Source organism: Schistocerca serialis, chromosome 3 (assembly GCF_023864345.2).
Source record: "Schistocerca serialis cubense isolate TAMUIC-IGC-003099 chromosome 3, iqSchSeri2.2, whole genome shotgun sequence".
Taxonomy (NCBI): domain Eukaryota; kingdom Metazoa; phylum Arthropoda; class Insecta; order Orthoptera; family Acrididae; genus Schistocerca; species Schistocerca serialis.
The window spans coordinates 399538526-399561374 of record NC_064640.1 but is presented as its reverse complement, the minus strand read 5'-3'; the positions used below and the strand labels follow the sequence as shown (position 1 = coordinate 399561374).

General features: G+C 41.1%; 2 protein-coding genes across 8 annotated transcripts in view; both read left to right on the top strand.

Moving 5' to 3' along the window:
• Window positions 1–22849, top strand: part of LOC126470255 (dnaJ homolog subfamily C member 21) — a 263365-nt gene that overhangs the window by 14011 nt on the left and 226505 nt on the right. For 3 of the 7 annotated variants that reach the window (XM_050097979.1, XM_050097981.1, XM_050097982.1), the window contains 2 exons: window positions 8415–8493; window positions 8575–8775. The exons of 2 other annotated variants lie outside the window; for them this stretch is intronic. The gene's annotated coding sequence lies outside the window, so the exon portion shown is untranslated. Of the gene's footprint in view, window positions 1–8414; window positions 8494–8566; window positions 8776–22849 lie in introns of all 7 variants that reach the window. 2 more of the 7 variants (XM_050097978.1, XM_050097980.1) reach the window with 2 other exon arrangements.
• The window catches only part of LOC126470256 (methyltransferase-like 26), a 67645-nt gene continuing 59899 nt past the window's right edge, over window positions 15104–22849 (top strand). Inside the window, exon 1 of the mRNA XM_050097983.1 lies at window positions 15104–19354. The gene's annotated coding sequence lies outside the window, so the exon portion shown is untranslated. The remainder of the gene's footprint in view (window positions 19355–22849) is intronic.

Sequence of the window (22849 nt, the reverse complement as noted above, 5' to 3'; positions counted from 1 at the left end):
CAGCAAGCATTTTGCTTTGTTAAATGCCTTAGGTGTGCTCCACCTGCACACAGGTACCACTTTTATAATGTTGTGGAGTGTGGCAGATGTGTATTAAAGCAGTGTGTAACGTTAGTGTGTGCCCTAAGAGAATAAAAATGCAGTATCAGAGCAAAGTAGCACAATTCTGTACTGTATGACCCGGGTACAGCCTGCCCATTAGCCTTGGCAGTTTGCCGCTGCAGAAAGTCACTCTGCATCCTCTGTATACTTTAAAGAATACTTCGTCTGCTGTCATCCACAAAAAGCTTACCCTTCAGTTCCTTAAGGGTGACATTCAAAGAACTTACCTTCTGCTTCAGTAGTCGCTTACACTGTTGCAGGGCTTTAATTTTTTGTTGGTATTCATTTTTAGTTAAGAGCGGATTTGTGTTCCTGTAGAGTTCAGTAGTTTCTGAGGATGTCTTATTTGGGTTTGATGCTCCTGCAGTGTTGTTAGGAACAAGAGCAGGAACTTCATCCTGAACTCTGCTGGTGGAAGCCAAAACTAAAGATGGATAGGTACGTCTCTCCCTTCATACTGGTGATTATCTTCTTTTTCTAAGGAACAGAAACAGTAGGAAAAACAAATCAAAACATGTTGTATAACATGTTAGTCTAGTAAGTGCTGTAAGTACTTCAGTTCTTAGTCCTTTCCAGAAACTTACTTCCCAGTAATTAAATTTGTTTATAAAATACTCATTACTTGAATAAAACAAGTTCATTGAACAGTTTGGGCTCACCCTTATGTGGAGCTTTGATTAATACACACTTCGTGGAAAGGCTTACTGTTACGTCCTTCGTGACTATTATCTTGTTTAACTAGCATGGTGCATCACCTTGAGTGCTGACACTTACCACACTGTTAATGTTAACAGGTCCAGTAGTTGTTAATGTTAGAGAATTGTGTGTCAAGTTATATCTAATTGTGCAGTAGTGGTAAATGATATAGTAATTATTTCATCATAGTGCATAACTTTAGCTAGAAGATAGTATCAAAGCTGTTTCATCACTGATGTTTTTTTATAGATCATTAATAAAGAGTGCATGAAACAAGAAATGTGCATTTGCCATGATTCGACTCAGATACACAGTTGTATTTTAGGCAGTTGTAAAATCAATTTCCATGCATTCACTAAATAATTATACCAGCCGTGCTTATTATCTTAACAGTGAATCTGACTGACTTCTGAAATTTTTGCCAAAGGCAGCTACTCATCAAAAAAGTTTTAAATGAAAGTTTTTCTACAGGCAGCTTGTAGAGCCAAATATTATATTGAAAACATAGTATATCGGGTAGGAACAATTCAATGTTCCAGCAGCTCTTGTCTTACAATCCACATACAGTATGAAATCATCTCTAGGTAAATATTATTGTGTTGTGGCTGAAGAATATAAGCTGAAAACTAAGTTAACTGTCTCCCCACCCCCCACCCTTTCCATAGCCACAAAAAATACATCTTGAATGAAATTTATGTACTGGCGCACGTAAAGCTGTGAGGACAGGTTGAGCCATGCTTCGGTAGCTCAGTTACTAGAGTGAATGCCCGCTGAAGGCAAAGGTCTAGAGATAGTCTAGGTCCGGCACTTAGTTTTAATCTACCTGGAAGTTTCGAAAATACATCTTGCTTGTGCTGCCTACAAGCACATTTCAGTAAAATAACATAACTGTTAAATATTGTCCTGCAAATACCAATATTATGCAAATAGTTAGAACTGTAAAACTACACGGTGCACTACTTTTATTTTAGGCATCTGAAATTACTGTTAGATTTTAAAATGAACATTGTAACTTATATAAGAAAATAAATACTGAGAAAGTAAATCATAGAAAACTTCCTGATTACCTGTGGTATATATTTTTACACAGAAACATGAACTTGGAGGCAGTGGTAACATACTTTTGCAGATGTTGTGGGCTAGCAGGAAAAGTTGATGGCACAGCATTTTCCCCGAGATGAACTGGTGAAAGCAACAGTCTGCCGACATCCTCTTCTCGGAAATGCTGCGGATGTATTGTACTCAGTTTAGATGGTTACCAGTTCTGTCTCCTCATTGTGTTATATCAGTATATTCTGAGCTTCATTGTTCAGAAATCTGAAATCATACAAGAGAAAAATTGTCTGCTGTACATGTGAAGTTTGGCACCTATTCGTCCTCAATGAAAGTGGCAAAACACACTGCGAATCAACTTACACATGGACCATTCTTCCTTTTGATTTTTGCCTCTCTATCAGAATAATTAATACACCCAAACCTGTGCACATCACCATTATATCTCAAAAACCTTCCAAAAACTAGACAGTCCTATGCACATGAGCCACATTGAATGTTTCATGCCTTCCCAGTCTCATGATGTCATCTTCCAGTGGAATGGCGGCGGTTTTTTTCCACCGCATGGCTGAGCTATGGCAACTGTTAAGCTTTATACCGGCTCTCTGCATTGCTCTCCAGGAAACCTGGTTCTGGGCAATGCGGACCCTTGCCCTCCATGGCTATAAGGGATATTACAGGAACCGTAGCGACTATAATTGAGTGTCAGGTGGAGTTTGCGTTCATGTCCTAAACTCAGTTTGTTGGTAACGTGCCCCTTCAAACCCCTTTGAAGCTGTGCCTGTCAGAATGATGACGTTCCAGGAAATAACTGACTGCAGTGTATATCTTCCTCCAGATTGTGCAGTACCCCTGAATGTATTAGCTGCACTGATTGATCAACTCCCTAAATCTTTCCTACTTCTGGGAGATTTTAATGTCCATAACCCCTTGTGGGGTGGTACCATGCTTACTGGCCGAGGCAGAAATGTCAAAACTTTACTATAACAGTTCGACCTCTGCATCCTAAACACATTTCAGTGTGGCTCATGGTAGTTACTCGGCCATTGATTTATCAATTTGCAGCCCAGGACTTCTCCCATCTATCCACTGGAAAGCGCATGACAACCTGTGTGGTAGTCACCACTTCCTCATCTTGTCACTGGCCCAGCGTCAGGCCCACAGATGCCTGCCCAGATGGGCTTTAAACAGGGTGGACTGGGAAACTTTCACCTCTGCTGTCACTGTTTAATCTCCCGCACACAGTAACATCGATGTGATGGATGAGCAGTTGACTAAAACTGTTTCTGTGTCAGAAAATGTGATCCCTCGCTCTTTAGGGTGCCAGAGGCTAAGGCAATCTCTTGGTGGTCGCCGGAAGTCGCTGAAGCAGTTGAGTGGCGGCGAGCTCTACAGTGGTGTAAGTGGCACCCTTCCTTGGAGCACCTCATAGCCTGTAAATGGTTCTGTGCCCGTGTTCACTACCTTACCAAACGACGAAACAGGAGTGTCGTGAGAGATACTTCTCGAACATTGGGTGCCATACGTCACCTTCCCAAGTCTCGGCAAAGATCAAACGTCTTTTCGGGTACCAGGCCCCAACAAGTGTCCCTGGTGTTACCATAAATGGCGTGTTATCTACCGACACAAACACGATTGCCGAGGACTTTGCTTGAGCCTCTGCGTTGGAGAATTACCCCCCAGTCTTTCGCACACTCAAATAGTAGCTGGAGGGGAATGTCCTCTTATTCACTATGCGCTGCAGTGAATCCTGTAACACCCCATTTACAGAGTGGGAGCTCCTCAGTGCCCTTGAACATTGCCCCAACACAGCTCCTGGGCCTGATCGGATCCACAGCCAGATGATTAAACATCTCTCATCTGTCTACAAGCGAAATCTCCTTGGCATCTTCAACTGGATCTGGTGTGACGGCATCTTTCCATCGCAATGGCGGGAAAGTACCATCGTTCTGGTGCCCAAACCCAGTAAAAAAAAAACCTCGATGTAGATAGCTATCGGCCCATCAGCCTCACTAATGTTCTTTGTAAGCTTCTGGAACGTATGGTATGTCAGCAATTAGTTTGGGTCAGGTCCTGGAGTCACATGGTGTGCTGGCTCCATGTCAGGGCAGCTTCCGCCAGGGTCACTCTACCACTGATAATCTTGGGTCCATTGAGTCTACCACTCGAACAGCTTTTCAAGACGGCAACACCTGGTTGCCGCCTTCCATGACATAAGACATGGCCTGGTGACAAATTTCTTTGCCACATTGCATGAGTAGGGTCTGCGGGGCATGCTCCAAATTTATCCAAAACTTTGTTTCACTCTGTACTTTCCATGTCAGTCGGTGCCTCCCATAGTTCCATCCATATCCAGGAGAATGAAGTCCCGCAGGGCTCTGTATTAAGTGTCTCTCTATTTTTAGTGGCCATTAATGGTCTAGCAGCAGCTGTCAGGCCCTACATCTCACCTTCTCTGTTTGCAGACGACTTCTGCATTTCATACTGCTACTCCTTTACTGGTGTTGCTGAGCGGCACCTACAGGGAGCCATACACAAGGTGCAGTCATGGCCTCTAGCCGATGGCTTCCAGTTTTCAGCCGCAAAGTTGTGTATCGTGCACTTCTGGCATCATACTGTTAACCTGGAACCAGCACTTTACCTTAATGACAGTCCACTCACTGTAGTGGAGACACACGGATTTCTGGGACTGGTTTTCGACGCTCAATTGACTTGGCTCCCTCATCTTCGTTAGCTTAAGCAGAAGTGCTGGCAGCACCTCAATGCCCTCCATTGCCTGAGCAACACCAATTGGGGTGCAGATCGCTGTACACTGCTGGAGCTCTACAGAGCCCTTGTCCAATCCCGAATTGACTGTGGGAGTGTTGTTTATGGTTCGGCAGCACCTTCAGCGTTGCCTTTACTTGACCCTGTGCACCACTACAGGGTTCAACCGGCGACAGGAGCTTTTAGGAAGAGTCTGGTGACCAGCGTACGGGTGGAGGCTGGTGTCCCTCCATTGCAGACAGACGTGTGCTACTGCTCGCCAGTTACACAGTACACATTTGTAGTTCCCCTGAGCATCCGAATTACTGTATCCTTTTCCCGCCCCCGGCAGTCCATCTCCCGTATCGGTGGCCCAGGTCTCTGAACTGGAGTCCTTCCCTTTAGTACTTCCACTTGTGGTTCGTTCAAGTATGCCTCCATGGTGTATGTCTCGGCTGCAGCTTCGTCTGGACCTTTCACGTGGCCCTAAGGACTCCATTAACCCTGTGGCTCTTCGCTGTCACTTCCTTGACGTGTTCCAGGCCTCTGAAGTGGTGTACACAGACAGTTCAATGGCTGATGATCATGTTGGCTTTGCATATGTGCACGGCAGCCCTATTGAACAGCATTCCGTACCTGATGGCTCTAGTGTATTCATTGCAGAGCAGGGTGGCCATTTCTTGTGCACTTCAGTATCTCTGTTAATGCTCTGGGGAGTCTTTTCTTTTACGTACTGACTCCTTGAGCAGCCTGAAAACTACCAACCAGTGCTACCCTCGTCATCCTTTGGTAGTGTCCACCCAGGAGTCCATTTAAGCCCTGGAACGGTCCAGTCATTCAGTGGTGTTCATCTGGACCCCTGGTCACATCGGAATCCCAGGAAATGAACTTGCTGACAGGCTGGCCAAACAGGCGACACGGAAACCATTTCTGGAGATGGGCATCCCAACAAGTGACCTAGGTTCGTTACTATGCCGCAAGATTTTTCAGCTTCGGAAGACAGAATGGTAAAATCTCAGTACGCACAACAAACTGCGAGCCATTAAGGGGACCACGAATGTGTGGAAGTCCTCAACGAGGGTGTCTCGCAGGGGCTCTGGTTTTCTGCAGGCTCCACATTGACTGTGCATGGGCGGCCCATGGCTAACTCCTGTGCTGTGAAGACCCACCTAAGTGTTGGTGCAGTGCCCAGTTGACAGTGACCCATATTCTTCTGCTATGTCCTTCTTTGGCTGGCTTGCGACTTCATCTTCGGTTGCCGAACTTATCATTGATTTTAGCAGACAACACCTCATCGGCTGATTTGGTTTTACATCTCATCCGTGAGGGTGAGTTTTATCATTCGATCTGAGTTTCAGCGCATGTCCTTTGGTCTTCCGTGTCCTCCACGCTAGTCCTTTTAGGTTGAAGGTTTTAATGTGTTGCAGGGTGGCTGGCTTTTTCCTTGTTATTTTCGTGGTCGTCCATCCACTGTAATCTGCTTCCTTGTTCTACTCTCCTCTGTTTCTTGCATCTCTTTGTTGTTCTCTTGTCCTCTTTCATTCCTTTTAGTGTTTGTTGCCTCTCCTTCATTCTTGTGGTCTTCCCTCTCTTTCTGTTTTGTGTTAAATGTCTCGTCTGTTTTATTCTCACATGTGGCATTGTTTTATTAGGAACAAGGGACAGATGACTTCGTAGCTGGGTCCCTTTCCCCCTCTTGTCAACCAACCAACCAACCAACCAACCAACCTCTCAAGCCCTGTCCCTATACTGTTGTCTTACTTTTTACACAGCCATTGCTGCCTTCCCCTGTTTTTGGCTCACTGATGTGTTCTCCCATCAGCTCTGAGACTCATTTTGCCCCTCATCCTGCTCACCAGGGAGCCTTCCACAGGGAGCCTTCCACCTCCATTTGCCATGGATCCTTTAGCACCTCTCCCTTCGCCATTACCATGGAGCTTCTCATATGACCCTTCCCTTACACACACACACACACACACACACACACACACACACACACACACACACACACACACACACACACACACACACACCCTCTCCCCTTGCCAACAGTTAGGGTGTGCCCACCCAAACCTTCCCTTGCCCTAGTATTTTTAATGAAAGTTCGTTGTCATCACCTTTTGCACTGGCACTGGAGGCATACACAGTAAGTAGTTTACTGTGCAATTGTGACCCCATCATCTTTCCTCTACACTCTGCCGTGGATTTGAAATTTACACTTTTCTGTTGGTCAGTCAATTTGGATATATTACAGATACCTTAGGATGATTCATCAATGAACTTCATACTTGAGGAGCCTCTCAGAGCTGATAATGGTCTTCGGATCCACAAGTTTTGGCATTATAGTGGTATGCAGTCCCTTTCCTTTTTTGATGTAATCATTAGATACTGATTTTAAGGTAATTACTTCTTTCATTACCCTGTTTTACGGAAGTGACACATTTCAGGTACTAACTGAACTTCATAGTTACCAATTTTTTCAAACTTCTAAACATTTTCTTGTGCTGCATTTCCCTTAGCCAGATCCGTGATGGCCTGTTAAACTCAGTTTACGTCCTTCTAAATTGTCATCAACAACACAACTAATACACTTGCTGATTCTGTCTGCACTGCCATCAAATCAATATTGTCATTGCCTTGTGTGTAACATGTGAAGCAATGTGGTCAAGAGGATTGCAGATTTTGACTCACTAAACTTCTGTTGCACTGGTTGATGAAAAATGTTTTTCATACATTTGCTCCATATCAAATTATCTATCAAAATTGTTACTTATTGTGTGCTAATACATATATGGGGTGATTATCAGGATTTTACATAGTGCTCTACCCTGATCATTTCCTTTAATTGTTGCTAAGAAGTAAGGCACTACACCAGTTCTTTGTAGTCATTTTTTGCAGCATCAAATACATGTAGAAAAAAATTGTGCTTACTAGTTTTGACAACAGTTCCAGGTAAAAACCAAAGTTAACACAAATACAATCGTTCAGGACCAGAGATCCTTGTTCCAGCAAAAGATTATATGGTTTTGAGGAAATAAGGCATATGGAAATTTTATTCATATAGTTTACATTAAAGATGGTTTCGTCTTGAAAATGTGGTTTTATAATTACTTGCATCCTGATAGGCTATGCAACCAGATGCAAATAAATGTACAGTGCTCATTCATAGTAGTATGCACTGCAAGAATATTTTCCCAGTGTATTCCAGAGTGAGCTTCAGTATCCTAGACAGGTTCTTGTCAAAGTCCCATATGTTATGTTGGTGCTTGAGCATCTTAATTTTCTGGTCATATCATATTCTTGCCACTATTTCTTCACTGAGAGGTAGACCACCATATCAATGCTTCATTTTCGTTTACTTGGTTTTCAGAGCCTTTTGGAAGATGCCCATTGTCGATCTCCAACTAAGTACTGTTACAGGTTCACTAGTATGACAGGAATGTTGTGCACTGTTGTCTTCTTGCTATAGAATCACAATCGTGTACTTTGTACTTGCCACCTGAAAAGTATCTGTTGAAGTTTCTGTGAACTAACGTATAAATGTGATTAGTTTCTCCCCTTTACAGCTTACATAGCTCTGACATATTTTCTGTCATCTGATCTTGGAAAAAACTGCTGAAATTAAAAAAAATTGAAAAATTTTGGTTAAAACAAGGTAGTAGTAATGCTGATACAAATTAATTAATAATTTATTAGTATAACTTGTAATGTGTAAAGGTCTTTATAGAACTTAGCACTTTTTATTTATTTCTTTCTTTCGTTGGAATTTTGATATGTTATTAATGTATAATTTTTTGAAACCATTTTGTCTTTCCCAGAATATTTGTGAAGTATCTAGAAGAGGGTCAGATAACACCCTGCCAATCAGGTGAAAAGTTCTTTGCAGTTGACACAGAAGTAAGTATATAACTGAACAGTCCACTTGCTTTAGTCGAATCTGTTCCTAAAATGCTCTTTCTTTTTCTGTGAGTGTTGCAGCTTTCCAAATTTACTGATGACTGTTACCACACAATCTTTGGAATCACTCAAATAGAACTATAGATGTTCTGATGGACCATCAAAGTAACCAGTGAAGTTGATAATATGGTTTTCCTGGTAGTAGAATTAAAAATGAGTTGAGAGACAATTGGTGAATTGCAGTGCTACCAGACAATCAGTATCATCTATACTATGAAAAAGGTATTGCTGACTTGGAAAGAGACGGAACTTAAATTATTCAGAAAAGTACGGCCATCAATAAAGGCTCGTGTACTGACATAGTGTTTAAAACAAAATAGAATGAGAAAAAATGAATACATATGTAGATGTAGAAGCAAAACCTGGGTAATGAAGTTAAGTGTGTTGATTTCTTATGAGTGGCCACAGCCTTAATAAATTAAATAAAGACATTTCCACCAGTCTGTTTGGTTAAAATAAGTATTTTAGTGTGGCAGTTTAAAGCTTCAGCTCATTTACAATAGCTCATCAGAATAAACAGCGTTAAAGTTAGATTCTGGTCCAACAGGGACATAAGTTTAGGGAAGAGCAATAAGAGGGGTGCTACAAATAAACCTAACATTGTCTGCAATCAAGAAGTTTACAGTAATTATTTATAGTTGAGTAGGTGGGTCGTGGAGCTTCTGTGAAAAAGGTATCCACGTAATGTGATTGCCTTTATGCTCTCCCTCCAATTTCCTATGATTGTAATATGTTTAAACTGCAAGTAAAGAGTATGCTGTTACAAGATCTTGTGATCTCTGTATTGGGTATGGATGAATCTCTTTGTGGCTGAGGCTCTAATGAGAGTTCACTTGTTTGCATTTAAAAATTTCTGGAACAGTTGTAGTATTGTGAGAAAAGCTAAAAGTACTTTTAAAACAAAATATACAAAATCTCAAAAGGCTCATTGGAGCAGTAACATACATTTATAACTAAATGTGTTTTACTTGTGATATAAGTATAATTATGGAATAATTCCATGGAGACTAATGGAAGTTAAATATTGCATGAAGCGTTTATGTAATACTCCATCACTTTCCGTTCATGCATGTGGGATGTTCTTAATTCCTGCTGTAATATTTCAGGTGACAGATGTCCAGTCATTCTCATGGTCAGTCACTTGCAAGATTTTCAATAATTTTACACTGTGGGGTGAATGTGCATGTGTCAAACACTGTTACTAACTAGTTCATCAGTCATAGATAAAATCCCCCTGCAGGTCCGGGGTTTAGAACAGGCCTGAGGTATCCCTGCCTGATGTAAGAGATGACTAAAAGGAGTCTCAGGCTTTTTAGTCATGTAAGTTCAGGTCCCGTTTTATGGTTTGGCCTGCCACTTTCCAAATTCTACAGAAGTGCAGGCGATATGGGGAAGGATGTCTTAGGTGGTGCACAAGTTATCCATAGTGCCATTAGATTCGATCTCCTGAACCACTTGTTATGGCTTTGCATCTCCACCTGCAATTCAGCTATTTGGGCAAGGACACTTTTTTGGAGTATGCCATTTTCTTCCATTGTCTTCTGTCCTCTTTCGCCCCCATGACATTATTGGGTTTCTCTGCACCCAATATCCAGCATGGTAGTCAGTCCGTTGTGATGGGGCTGTCATGTATCCATTTGGTGGTAGCCCCTGAGAACACAGGGATCGCACTGCTGATGTCTTAGCTGTAAACTCCCCATGTATGCCAAAGAGTAGATGCCTGTCATCCTGGGGCGTCAGGACTCTCGGAAACAACCATCATGCCAGGTGGCCTTTGCTGTGGCTGAGTGGCGCCTGTGGGGAGAGCCCCTGATCAGAGTGGGTGGCATCAGGGTGGATGACCTGCAATGAAGCGGGCTAAGTCATCTCTTGGTGGTGACTGTATAGCGCTAGCAGTCTCTAAGAAGGCCAAGGTTGAGTACAGTGCTGACAGATCAGGCCGTAAATCATTTCCCCTCCCTTGCTACGCTGTGGGAGGAACATAGGGCTACAGAAAGAGCCATATTCACCTTGGTATTTAGTCTGTAGCAGAATTGATGGGGACTCCTTTCTACCTATGAAGCGAAATTTTTTGTTGAACATCTTGAGGATAAGTTTGGGGAAGTGACAGCACTGTCCAAGATTAGAAGTGGTGCAGTATTGATTCAGACAGCGTCCCGAGCCCTGTCCCAGGTGTTATTCGCTTGTGACTGGATGGGTGATATTCCTGTTTCCGTCACTTCCCATAAAAGTGTGAACATGGTCCAGGGGATTATTTTCTGGCTCAACCTCCTCTTCCAGTGACGAGCTCTGTTCCAGTCTAAAACGGTGGGGTGTTCATTTCATCCAGCGCATTTACAGGGGACTCAAAGACGACAGGGTTTCTGCTGGTGCCTTCATCTTGGTCTTTGAGGATGATACATTGCCTGAAAAGGTCAGTGTGATAGTTTACTGCTGTGACATTAAACTATATGTCCCTCCTCCTATGTGGTGCTTAAAGTGCTGGAAATTTGGCCACATGTCTTCCCACTGCACTTAAAACGCCATGTCAAAACTGCGGACGTCCACTGCATTCAGATACTCCCTGTGCACCTCCTCCCACTTCTATCATCTGCAGAGAGCAGTACTCCCCCTGCTTGCCAGACTGCACAGTACTCCAAAAGGAGTGGAAAATTGTGGAGTAAGAGACGCTGGACTGGTTGACCTACCAAGGGGCTAAACGTAAATTTGAAATATGCTACTAACAGTGGGCCCTCTGGGCCTCCAGAATACATCTGCTCCCTTGGTGGTTGGAAGAGTGTCTCCTTCCAGTGCTCCCATAAGTACCTACTTCGGGAGCACGGCCCCCAAATGCAGCGGACATCGGTGCCCTCCCGCCAGCTGGAAACAGCCTCCTACGCCTCCTCTCATGTGGAAGGAGTCCCTTGGGACCCTCTCTCCCAAGATCTCCACTAATGCCACAGCGGACATTCGCCAGTGGCTAAAGGAGCCAAAAGCTGCTGGACCAAGAGATCAGTCTTTCTCTATGCCTAAAGCTACTTCAGAGACGTCCTCCCACCAAGCCCCTAATGAGAAGCAAGAGGGCAAGCAAAGTAGTCTGCTAAGAAAAAGGGCTCTCTGGTGGTCCCAACGGCCCCAACACCACCATTCTCTACCAGTTCTGTACCTGCTGATAAGGTGCAGATATTGGCTGCTCCTGAGGACCTGGATGTCATAGATGTCTCACTCACAATAGGAATGTATACAAATACTCACTCAGTGGTAGCTGGTTAGCCTAAGGCATAACCTGCCTCTTCGCATGGTTCATGCGTTCCCAGCTTCATGATACCACCACCCTCCAGTGGAATTGCTGCAGTTTTTTCCACCACCTGGCTGAGCTATGGCAACTGTTGAGCTTTACATCTGCTTTCTGCATTGCTCTCCCAGAAACCTGGTTACTGGCAACATGGAGCCCTGCCTGAATAGGCTGTACGGGATATTAAAAGAACCATAGCGACTGTAATAGTGTCAGGTGGAGTTGGTTTCAATGTCCTGAACTCATTATGCAGTGAACCTGTGCCCTTCCAAACCCCTCTTGAATCTGTGGTCATCAGGATAAGCACTGTCTGCAATGTATATCTTCCTCCAGATGGTGCAGTACCCCTGAACGCATTGGCTGCGCTGATTCAGCAACTCCCTAAACCTTTCCTAATTTTGGGAGATTTTTAACGCCCATAACCCCTTATGGGGTGGCAGTGTGCTTACTGGCCGAGGTAGAGATGTTGAAACTTTCCTGTTTCAACTCGACCTCTGCAACTTAAATACTGGGGTCCCCACATGATTCAGTGTGGCTCATGGCACTTACTCGGCCATTGATTTAGCGCTCTGCAGCCCAGGGCTTCTCCCATCTGTCCACTGGAGAGCCCACGATGACTTCTGTGGTAGTTACCACTTCCCATCTTTGTCACACCCCCAGCGCCATTCCCCCGGATGTCTACCACGATGGGCTTTAAACAAGGTAGACTGGGAAGCTTTCACCTCTGGTGTCACCACTGAATCTCCCTCACATGGTACCATCGATGTGGTAGTTGAGCAGGTCACTAGAACGATCATTTCCACGGCAGAAAACACAATGCCCCCAGTGGAAGTCAGTACGTTAGTGGTTGCCAGAAACGGCTGAGGCTATTAAAGAGTGTCAGCAAGTTCTACAGCGACATAAGCGGTACCCTTTCCTAGAGCACCTAATAGCATTTAATCACCTCCTTGCTCACAGTTGCTAGCTTATGAAAAGACGGAAACAGGTGTGTTCGGAGAGTTAAGTCTCGACCATTGGGTGCCGTACGTCACATTCGTGAGTCTGGACGAAGATAAGTTGTATTTGTGGTTACCAGACCCTGACAGGTGTTACTGGCATTAACATAAAACAGCAAATCCCTCTTTGCTCAATCATGAGTTGACTCTTGGGAAGCTACACTCCACCCATCTCCTGTCTATTATATTTTCCACCATCAAGGAGACTACCAGCGTACTGCATTCTTCCTTTTGCTTCTCCTTGTGGGATTCTACCATCCTCTTCTGTCTTCATCTTTTTTTGCTGGTCTGCCCCCGTCTTTTGGCCCGTTGCACTAAATATACCCTCCCACTTCCCTTGGCTTGTGTGCTAGTGGACGACCCTAGCATGGTTGCATCTGTCCCCAGTTTTATTCGTGAAAGTTATTGGTACTCTCAGGTATAAGTCCTTAAATTTTCCTCCGGAATTTGAGTCCCTCTGTTAGCATAGGCATTGGTTATGGAGACGTTGACCTTGTCCCTACACCGGACAGGTTCTCTCCACCATTTCCTTTCATTTTGCCTGTTCTGTTTCTGTTTTGTTTCCCCTTGTCTTGTGTCCTCTTCCCCATGTGTTGTCCCTATTGTACAAGGGCAGTACAATAAGTAATGCAACACATTTTTTTTCTGAAACAGGGGTTGTTTTATTCAGCATTGAAATACACCAGGGTATTCCCCAATCTTTTAGCTACACAACACTATTTTTCAACGTAATCTCCATTCAATGCTACGGCCTTACGCCACCTTGAAATGAGGGCCTGTATGCCTGCATGGTACCATTCCACTGGTCGATGTCGGAGCCAACGTCGTACTGCATCAATAACTTCACCATCCGCGTAGTGCCTCCCACGGATTGCGTCCTTCATTGGGCCAAACATGTGGAAATCCGACGGTGCGAGATCGGGGCTGTAGGGTGCATGAGGAAGAACAGTCCACTGAAGTTTTGTGAGCTCCTCTCGGGTGCGAAGACTTGTGTGAGGTCTTGCGTTGTCATGAAGAAGGAGAAGTTCATTCAGATTTTTGTGCCTACAAACACGCTGAAGTCGTTTCTTCAGTTTCTGAAGAGTAGCACAATACACTTCAGAGTTGATCGTGTGACCATGGGGAAGGACATCGAACAGAATAACCCCTTCAGCGTCCCAGAAGACTGTAACCACGACTTTACTGGCTGAGGGTATGGCTTTAAACTTTTTCTTGGTAGGGTAGTGGGTGTGGCGCCACTCCATTGATTGCCGTTATGTTTCAGGTTCGAAGTGATGAACCCATGTTTCATCGCCTGTAATAATCTTTGACAAGAAATTGTCACCCTCAGCCACATGTCGAGCAAGCAATTCCGCACAGATGGTTCTCCTTTGCTCTTTATGGTGTTCGGTTAGACAACGGGGACCCAGCGGGAACAAACCTTTGAATATCCCAACTGGTGAACAATTGTGACAGCACTACCAACAGAGATGTCAAGTTGAGCACTGAGTTGTTTGATGGTGATCCGTCGATCATCTCGAACGAGTGTGTTCGCACGCTCCGCCATTGCAGGAGTCACAGCTGTGCACGGCCGGCCCGCACGCGGGAGATCAGTCAGTCTTGCTTGACCTTGTGGCGATGATGACACGCGCTTTGCCCAACGACTCACCATGCTTTTGTCGACTGCCAGATCACCGTAGACATTCTGCAAGCACCTATGAATATCTGAGATGCCCTGGTTTTCCGCCAAAAGAAACTCGATCACTGCCCGTTGTTTGCAACGCACATCCGTTACAGACGCCATTTTAACAGCTCCGTACAGCGCTGCGACCTGTCGGAAGTCAATGAAACTATATGAGAAGAAGCGGGAATGTTTGAAAATATTCCACAAGAAATTTCCGGTTTTTTCAACCAAAATTTGCCGAGAAAAAAAATGGGTTGCATTACTTATTGAACTGCCCTCGTATCATGATAGTGGTATGGGTATTGGGATGGTTGGGTGGCAGTGCTGGTACCCCACTGCACATAGCATTTCTGGGGCACCCCTCCTCTCCCCATTACCATCCACATCCCTCCTGTGCTTTCCTCTTCCTGTTGCCCTGACATCTCTCTTCACTTCTTCGTTTCTGTGTTACCCCTTACCCTTGACTGGACTGTGCTGTTTGTGTTGTTCCTCCCTTGATTTCTGCCATTCTAGATAATGGAAGTGTGACTTTGATGATTGGTCTCCTCCCGTAAATCAACCAACATAGGGGAAAGAGTGTGTGTGTGTGTGTGTGTGTGTGTGTGTGTGTGTGTTTTGAGGGAGGGAGAGAATGAATTTGTTTTAATGTTGCTACTTAAGTTACATTTTTATTTAATCGTATGGCTAGGGCCCCCTGCCGGGCAGGCTGTTCACTGGGTGCCGGTCATTCAATTTGATACCACTTCAGCAACCTGCATTTAAGGATGGGGTGACTGATGATGATGATGATGATGATGATGATGATGACAGCAAAACACACAGTCCCTGGGCAGAGAAAATTCCCGCAACCCAGCTGGGAATTGAACCCGGCCCCTAGAGCATTGACAGCCCGTCAACTTAAGTTATATTAAAGTGGTGTCACTCAATTGTTCAAGATATTCACTAATGAAATGTCATTACAAAGTACTGGGAACGCCAAGGGATGCATGTGTAGAGGAGGAGGAGGAGAAAGAACTCGTGTGGTACATACACCCTCAAGTGGCATCTGGATAAGAATGCTGATACTGTGGTGGAAGCAAGGGAAGAGTTCCTGTTAGTGCAGCAAGCTTAGGAAGTTTTAGGTCATCCTGTATGATAAGAACAGGGAATAAATTTTGAAGGGTGGTAGAGATGGAGATTTCAAGGATGAAAGCCTTGATGTCCTTCAGTATTTCACGTCATCATGTTTTAAAGGTTGCGATAATGTATATTGGAAAGTTTTTGAAAAAATTGCAGCAGAAGATACAGAATCTGTGTCAGAAAGTAAGATGAACATATCAACATTTGGAGATTCCAACAGTAACTATGAAGATGTTGTCCATCCATTTCATGCATACTGGCAAAGTTACTCAACCAAGAAGCCATATGCCTGCCCGAATGTATTTGATATTAGTCAGGCAACAAATGTGTGTTTTGTGCAATGGAAAAGGAAAATAAGAAGGTAAGGGACAAAACTCACAAGGCAAGAAATGTTGAACAGTTACTAGCATTTGTTCGAAAGAGAGATAAACGTGTGAAGGCGCACATGGAATTTCTGAAACAAAAATTGGAAGATAATGTTAGGAATGCGAAAGAGTATAGAATCCAGCAAGTGAAGAATGCAAGAACTTGCTGGATCTCTTCATGATCTGAGTATATCCACAATGGAGGAACTGAATGTAATTTAGGTGGAAATAGCTACAGTGTCTGACGAGCGTCTTGAAGTAGTTGATGATGACGACGACGACGACGACGACGACGACGACGACGACATCTGCAAATTGTGGGAATTCCAAGAAGCATAGGTGTAAAATCTGGAGCTTACAAAAGAGCAAGATATGTTTCTAGAAACCGGTGAAAAGGGAGACATATATCAGAAAAGTGGAGCTGGTGTAGTGGATCCTAGCAATAAGATTTCTGCTGATCAATCTAGCACAAGTAGTTGTAACAATGATAGTGCCAATGGTGGAAGTGATACTGATGGTGTAGGAAACTTGTAGATAAGTGACTTGTCAGAATTCTTTCCTCGAAAACGCAAAAATTGCAGAAGGTAGCAGTGATTACTGTGTTAGTATTCCAGATGCTGAAGATAGTTTAAAAATGATCACATGTGCGTAAAAGTAAGACACATAGGGAACTACTCGAAGACTGAAAGCTCTGAACTAAACATACACAATTTAAAACCTAATACAAAAAAAAGTGTATAGAAACAGATACACATCATACAAAGAAAAATAATGGTAAAATTAATGTATTAATAAGAGATTCTGATAAGACGTGTGACATCTACAGACTTTGATGCTGATAATGAAATTATTTCTGGTGAGGTTGCAGCTAAAAATAGGAAAAAGAAGAAACAAATTCCAAAAATCAGTTAATAAAGTGGATTTTGTGACTCAGAAAAATGAAGACTGTATTAATTCACAAATTCAAAGTGCCTTACTGTTGTTAATGGTTCTATTGAAGACATAAATTGTGAACATCATGACCATAGTAAGAAAAGTGTTGCAGAGAAGCGTTCTAAAAATTGGAAAAAGAATGTTTAGGTATTGGGTGTTGACAAAAATAAATACTAATGAATCAACATTGAAAACTGAAAAATAAAAAATTTAAGAGACAGTCCAAAAGATATAAAAAGAAAACTGCTTTGCAAAGATGTGCTACTGGACAAATCTGGGAGCCTGACAACATACTAATTTTGGATACTGAAGAATGAAGAGGATTGTGGCATGAATAAATGTTCCAAAACTGGGCCAAGTGTGTGTGAATGAAGATACTTCGTGAACCAGAATTGCGATGTAGGGAGCCTGTCATGATTTGATGAAATGAATATCTGAGACGTATGCTATAAAGATATTCCCTTCTGGGTAATGGCTGTGTATAGATGTAGGTTTTTTTGCCTTTTGTGCTCATTCTATAGAAGAGTATCAAAAGAACAGCTAGATAAAAAATACTTGCCCCACTCATCAGTACTATTTGTTCGCTGCTGAGTATGAACATTGTTTTTAGAAAAATTGATTGTATTATTCTTTCAGATATGCAATGAATATCCAGTTGCAGGTTACAGGGCATTTATTTGAAAATCTCTGCTTCCTTCATTTGCATATCAGAGGAAAAAAAATACCATATACAGTTAAGACTACCTTTAGATAAGATGAGGTACAAATTTTCATCAAAGGTTGATAGTTTTACTCTATGCTTGTCCTAAAGGATGATCCCCAAATGATTTGTGGCCTGTGAATTTAATTTAGAACTGATGATGAGATGATGAGATGATGAGATGATGATGATGATGATGATGATGATGATGATAGGCAGTGATTTGGATAATGACTCTGAGGATTTATGAAAGTGCTGTTTTGGCTATTCAGTTTTGCGGACGTAACTGTACTGTAAAATTGGTGCAGTTGCACATGTCATAAAGCAAAAGCTTCCTTCAGGATAGTTACAGTTTTACCTGTAGAAACGTGTTGAATAACAAGCTCATATGTACACCTAACAAGTATTGTTGGTTGTGTCATGTGTTCAAACAGTTCATACTATAGTCAGCATAAATTTGTAAAGTGTGTGCCTAAAGAAGAAAATGCGAAGGAAGATTAAAGTTGTCATAGGCTAAAGAATTGAAAAACTGTGCTGCAGCAAGAGCTTTCAGTATAACAGAGAAGATGGTGAGAGATTGGTGAAAGAATCAAGATGCTATTTAAGAAATGCCAATGAAAAAGTGTTCTATGAGGAGAGGAATAGTGTGTTAGCCAGATTTAGAAAATAGTGTTGCAGGATGGGTACAAGAAGAGGCAGAATTGTTGCTACAAGAAACATGATTAGGGATTATGCATTGAAGTGGGTGTGAGCCAATACAGAGCACAGCAAAAGGTTTGAAACAGTAGGTTCGTGCAGTCATTTCATGAACAGAAAAACCTGGTAACATGGCAGAAAGTGAGTATTGTACAGAAATTACTGAAAGATCTTGACTGTAATGTTAGGAGTTAAAAGTTCATTTATATGAGTCGAAATTACAACTTTCCACTATCCCATACTGGAAATATGGCTGAAACTCCAGTGAACTTCGATATAATAAACAATAGAACTGTGGAAACAATGTGTAAAAACTGTTCAAATCAGAAATACAGGCCATGAAAAGACCATAACTACAGTAGTATTAACACATGTGGCAGACAGAACAAAGATAAACCCTATGTTCATTTTAAAGTGGAAAACCATTCCTGAAATAAAATTTCCACCAGGAATTTTTGTACTATGTCCCAAAAAGTGATGGATGGACAATAATGGTGTAAAATTGTTAGTAGAAAATACGTGGAAGAGGCAACCAGGTGCTCTATGAAATCAACAAAGTTTGCTTGTGTAGGATATTTTTCAGTCATGTAACTAAGAGTACAAAAATTACATAACTTGAAGCAATGCTGAAATTGCTATTACACTGTATATTTTGACTTCAATGCTACAACCTATAGACGTCTATCTTAATAAACCATTCAGAGACCACATGTGTGAACAATGGAACAATTGGATGATGAGCAGTGAAAAATCATACATGACAAGTGGAGCTATGTTGGCTGCTTCACTTGATGTTTTGTGATTTCACCATAAAATCATCGGAAAAATTGAATGTGGAAACAGTGATGAAATTCAAGAAATGGGGGGGGATTTCCGGTGCTATGAATAACACTGATGATTTGTTATGGGATACTGATTATGAAGCAGAAATAGATTCACAAGGTGCAGAATGGGAGCCATGTTACGAGCTTGTCAACAATGCAAATGAGGATGTACTTCAGGAGCTGCATTTTTAGCCAATGATTGTGGGGATTTTGGAGTGTTTTAAATGCATTGGTGAGTGATATATTTTATAATGGTTTTAGTTTATATAAATTTAAATAGGTTTTATATCTGTACTCTAAGATGACCCTGGGTGTCTTTTTATGCTTAAATTATTGTCTTATGTGCGTATCTGTAGTAATAAAAATGTATAGTAATCGAAACTTGTTTGTGAAATCTGTCTTCAAATTTGTCACACAAACTACTGTCCGTTTGCCATTTTGCTCCGCCAAACATATGAGACCATAATAGTATGAGGTTTAGTAGCAGTAGCAGCTTTATTAATATGTAGATCTCTTTACAAGGATATAGGACATAAAGTATTTACAAATTTACATCAATTTAAAATAAGCTAATTTATATACAAATAACAACATACTTATAGTTAGACAATAATTAGATTTACCCCTGATATACAATACTGTTCTTACAAATAACTTTCTAAATAATGTAATGCCATTGTTCACTCATATCTCACAATCAGTCACTGCACGCACTATTATTATTATTGTTATTATTATTATTATTGTTATTATTGTTATTATTATTATTATTATTGTTATTATTATTATTGTTATTATTGTTATTATTGTTGTTATTATTGTTGTTATTATTGTTATTATTGTTGTTATTATTATTATTGTTGTTATTATTGTTAGTATTATTGTTGTTAATATTATTATTGTTACTATTATTTTTAGTTGCGTAACATTTATCAAACCCCTATTCGGTTTTAGCTAAGTAATCCTTCAATATATATAATGTATTGCATAACGGGTACTCTTTAGCTGCCTTTTTAAATAAGTGTATTTTTGCAATTTCTTTAATCTCTTTTGCTAATTTATTGTACAGTTTTATTCCTTGGTAGAAAATGCTGTTTTATGTTTATTTTTTCTTGGTAAATTTGAGTCTCTCTTGTTGCATGTTCTTGGACAGAGCTGTTCGTGCAGTAATTAAGTTATGTTTGATGTGTAGAACTGACTGGTAAATGTATTCACATGGAGCAGTTAACATCCCCAGTGTTCTGAACAGATCTTTACAATAAGCTTGAACAGTATTTTTGGTTATTATTCTTATGGCTCTTTTCTGGAGTTTGAAAATTGTTCATATTTTGTGCATTTGTTCCCAAAAAAAGAATGCCATAGCTAAGAATTGAGTGTACATATCAATAATACGTTACTAAAAGACACTGCATGTTACACACTGATGATAGGATTCTAAGGGCATAACATGCCGATGACATTCTGTTTGCAAGTACCTTTGTGTGTTCACACCACTTCAACTGAGAATCAGTATTCATTCCTAGAAATTATGCATTTGTTACAGTCTATAGAGGTGCCATCTACATTTAATTTAACATGGTCATTTTTCCTCTTCAAACTGAAATTCATGGCATTAGTTTTCTCTATGTTCAACGTCACTTTATTACTTCTTGACCAATCATAAACTTTCTTGAGTGTTTCATTTGCTTTCTCGGTAAGGAGTTCTCGTTTTCTGTGTGACTATAATACTGCTGTCATCAGTGAAGAGGATTTTTTCACCATGAGTAACACTACTGGGAAAGTCATTGATGTATATCGGGAACAGTATTGGTCCTAATATGCTACCTTGTGGAACCCCTATATTAATGTATTTGGTTCTGATAAGTGTTTTAGTAAATGTTTAGATCTATTTCAAGTATGTGTTATCTATACTCTTTGTACCCTATCTGTTAGGTATGATCGAAACCAGTCATTAGGTACCCCTCTTATTCCCAATGCTTCTAGTTTATTTAATAGAATCTTGTGGTCGACTGTATCAAAGGCCTGAGAAAGATCCAAAAATATGCCTGTGACACTCTCGTCTTTATGAAGAGCATCAAGTACAACTTTTGTGAATTCTACTATGACTCACTTATTTTTACCTCTTCGGAAACTAAACTGTAATTCACTTAAAAGATTGTATTTGTTCAAGTAATTCTTTAATCTGTCTTTCATAATTGCTTCTATTATTTTTGAGAATGCTAACAGCAGGGAAATGGGACGGTAATTTTCTATGTCTTCTGCATTACCTTTCTTAAGCAAAGGTACAACTCTTGCCTGGTTTAACTGCTCTGGAAATGTCCCTGATGTGAAGGATTCATTTATTATATTAGTTAAGGGGCCTTGTATAATCTTTGTGCATTGTTTCAGTACACACATTGGTACTTCATCAAAGCCTACTGACTTTTTATTTTTACCTTTTGAATGGTTTTTACTGACTTCATTCTCTGTTGTTGGAAGTAACATCATTGTATTTAGTGTAACATCATTTACAGGTGTTACATTTGTTTGGGGAATTTTTGCTGTAACTTCTCTGCAATACTTAAATGCTCATTTATGTAGTTCGCTAAGTGCTGTGGATCATTTATTACTTTACCCCCCTCCCTTAGCAGTATGTTATTCTGCATTTGTTGGCCTCTCCCTGTTGCCTTTTTTATAACATCTCGGACTGCTTTGCTTTTATTGTCTGCATTATATATAATTTTGTCATTTTCTGCAGCCATCAGTACCTTCCTATAAATCTTTTTGTACCTATGATAGAAATTTAAGAATTCTGGATCATTACGAATCTTTCATGCAACTGAGGTGTTTGTGTTTGGGAGGACTTCTTAATACCTGCTGTTATCCATCTGTTTTTGTGGGATGTTGATACACACATTCATACTTTTGGAAACAATTTAAACAATGTGGAGAATTTAATATTCACATTGGTTTCCTTATACACATAATCCCAGCTTTGTTTTTATAATTCTTTTGAAAAAAATCTTTTATTTTGATTTCTGATAGATGTCGTTTGTAGGCTTGTAGTTTAGGGAATGATTCGATGCCTGACTTTACTGTTGTTTGACAGAGATGGTCTGATAGTCAGATCTTTTACAGCTACATCACATTTTTCCCTGTCCATATTTGTGGCCACATGGTCAATTACTGATGAAGTCATTGTGGTAACCCTTGTTGCACTATTGACCAATAGGGACATGTCAAAACTTTGAAGGATGTTTATGAAGGTGCTGCTGGATTCATTTATGATGTTAGTGTTGATGTTAATGTCCCAACACAGAATCATGTTGACCTTTGTACTTCAGACTTCTAGAACTTTTAACTTAAAAAAGTGTCCACACTACAAGTGAGATCTATACAGACACAAAATGATTAATTTCTTGGTGATATCAAGCCCTGTTAATTCAATAGCTGATATTTCAAAGCGTTTCTCTTCACTTCCGGTACTGAGGTCATGTCTTGATTTGAACTGTGTTCCTTTCCTGATGATGTAAATGCATGATCCTCCACCCCTTGAAGTAGTTCTGCAGTAAGTGTTTGCCTTTTCATACAGTGATAATACTAAGTGTTGGATTTTTGTCTCTGTACACCAGTGCTCAGTAACATAAACTACTGTGCAGTTCAAAGATTGGAGCTCAACTTCTAATAGTTATATTTTATTTTTTATTGATTGCATGTTTTGATGGAGGATTGTTAAGTCTGTGAAATG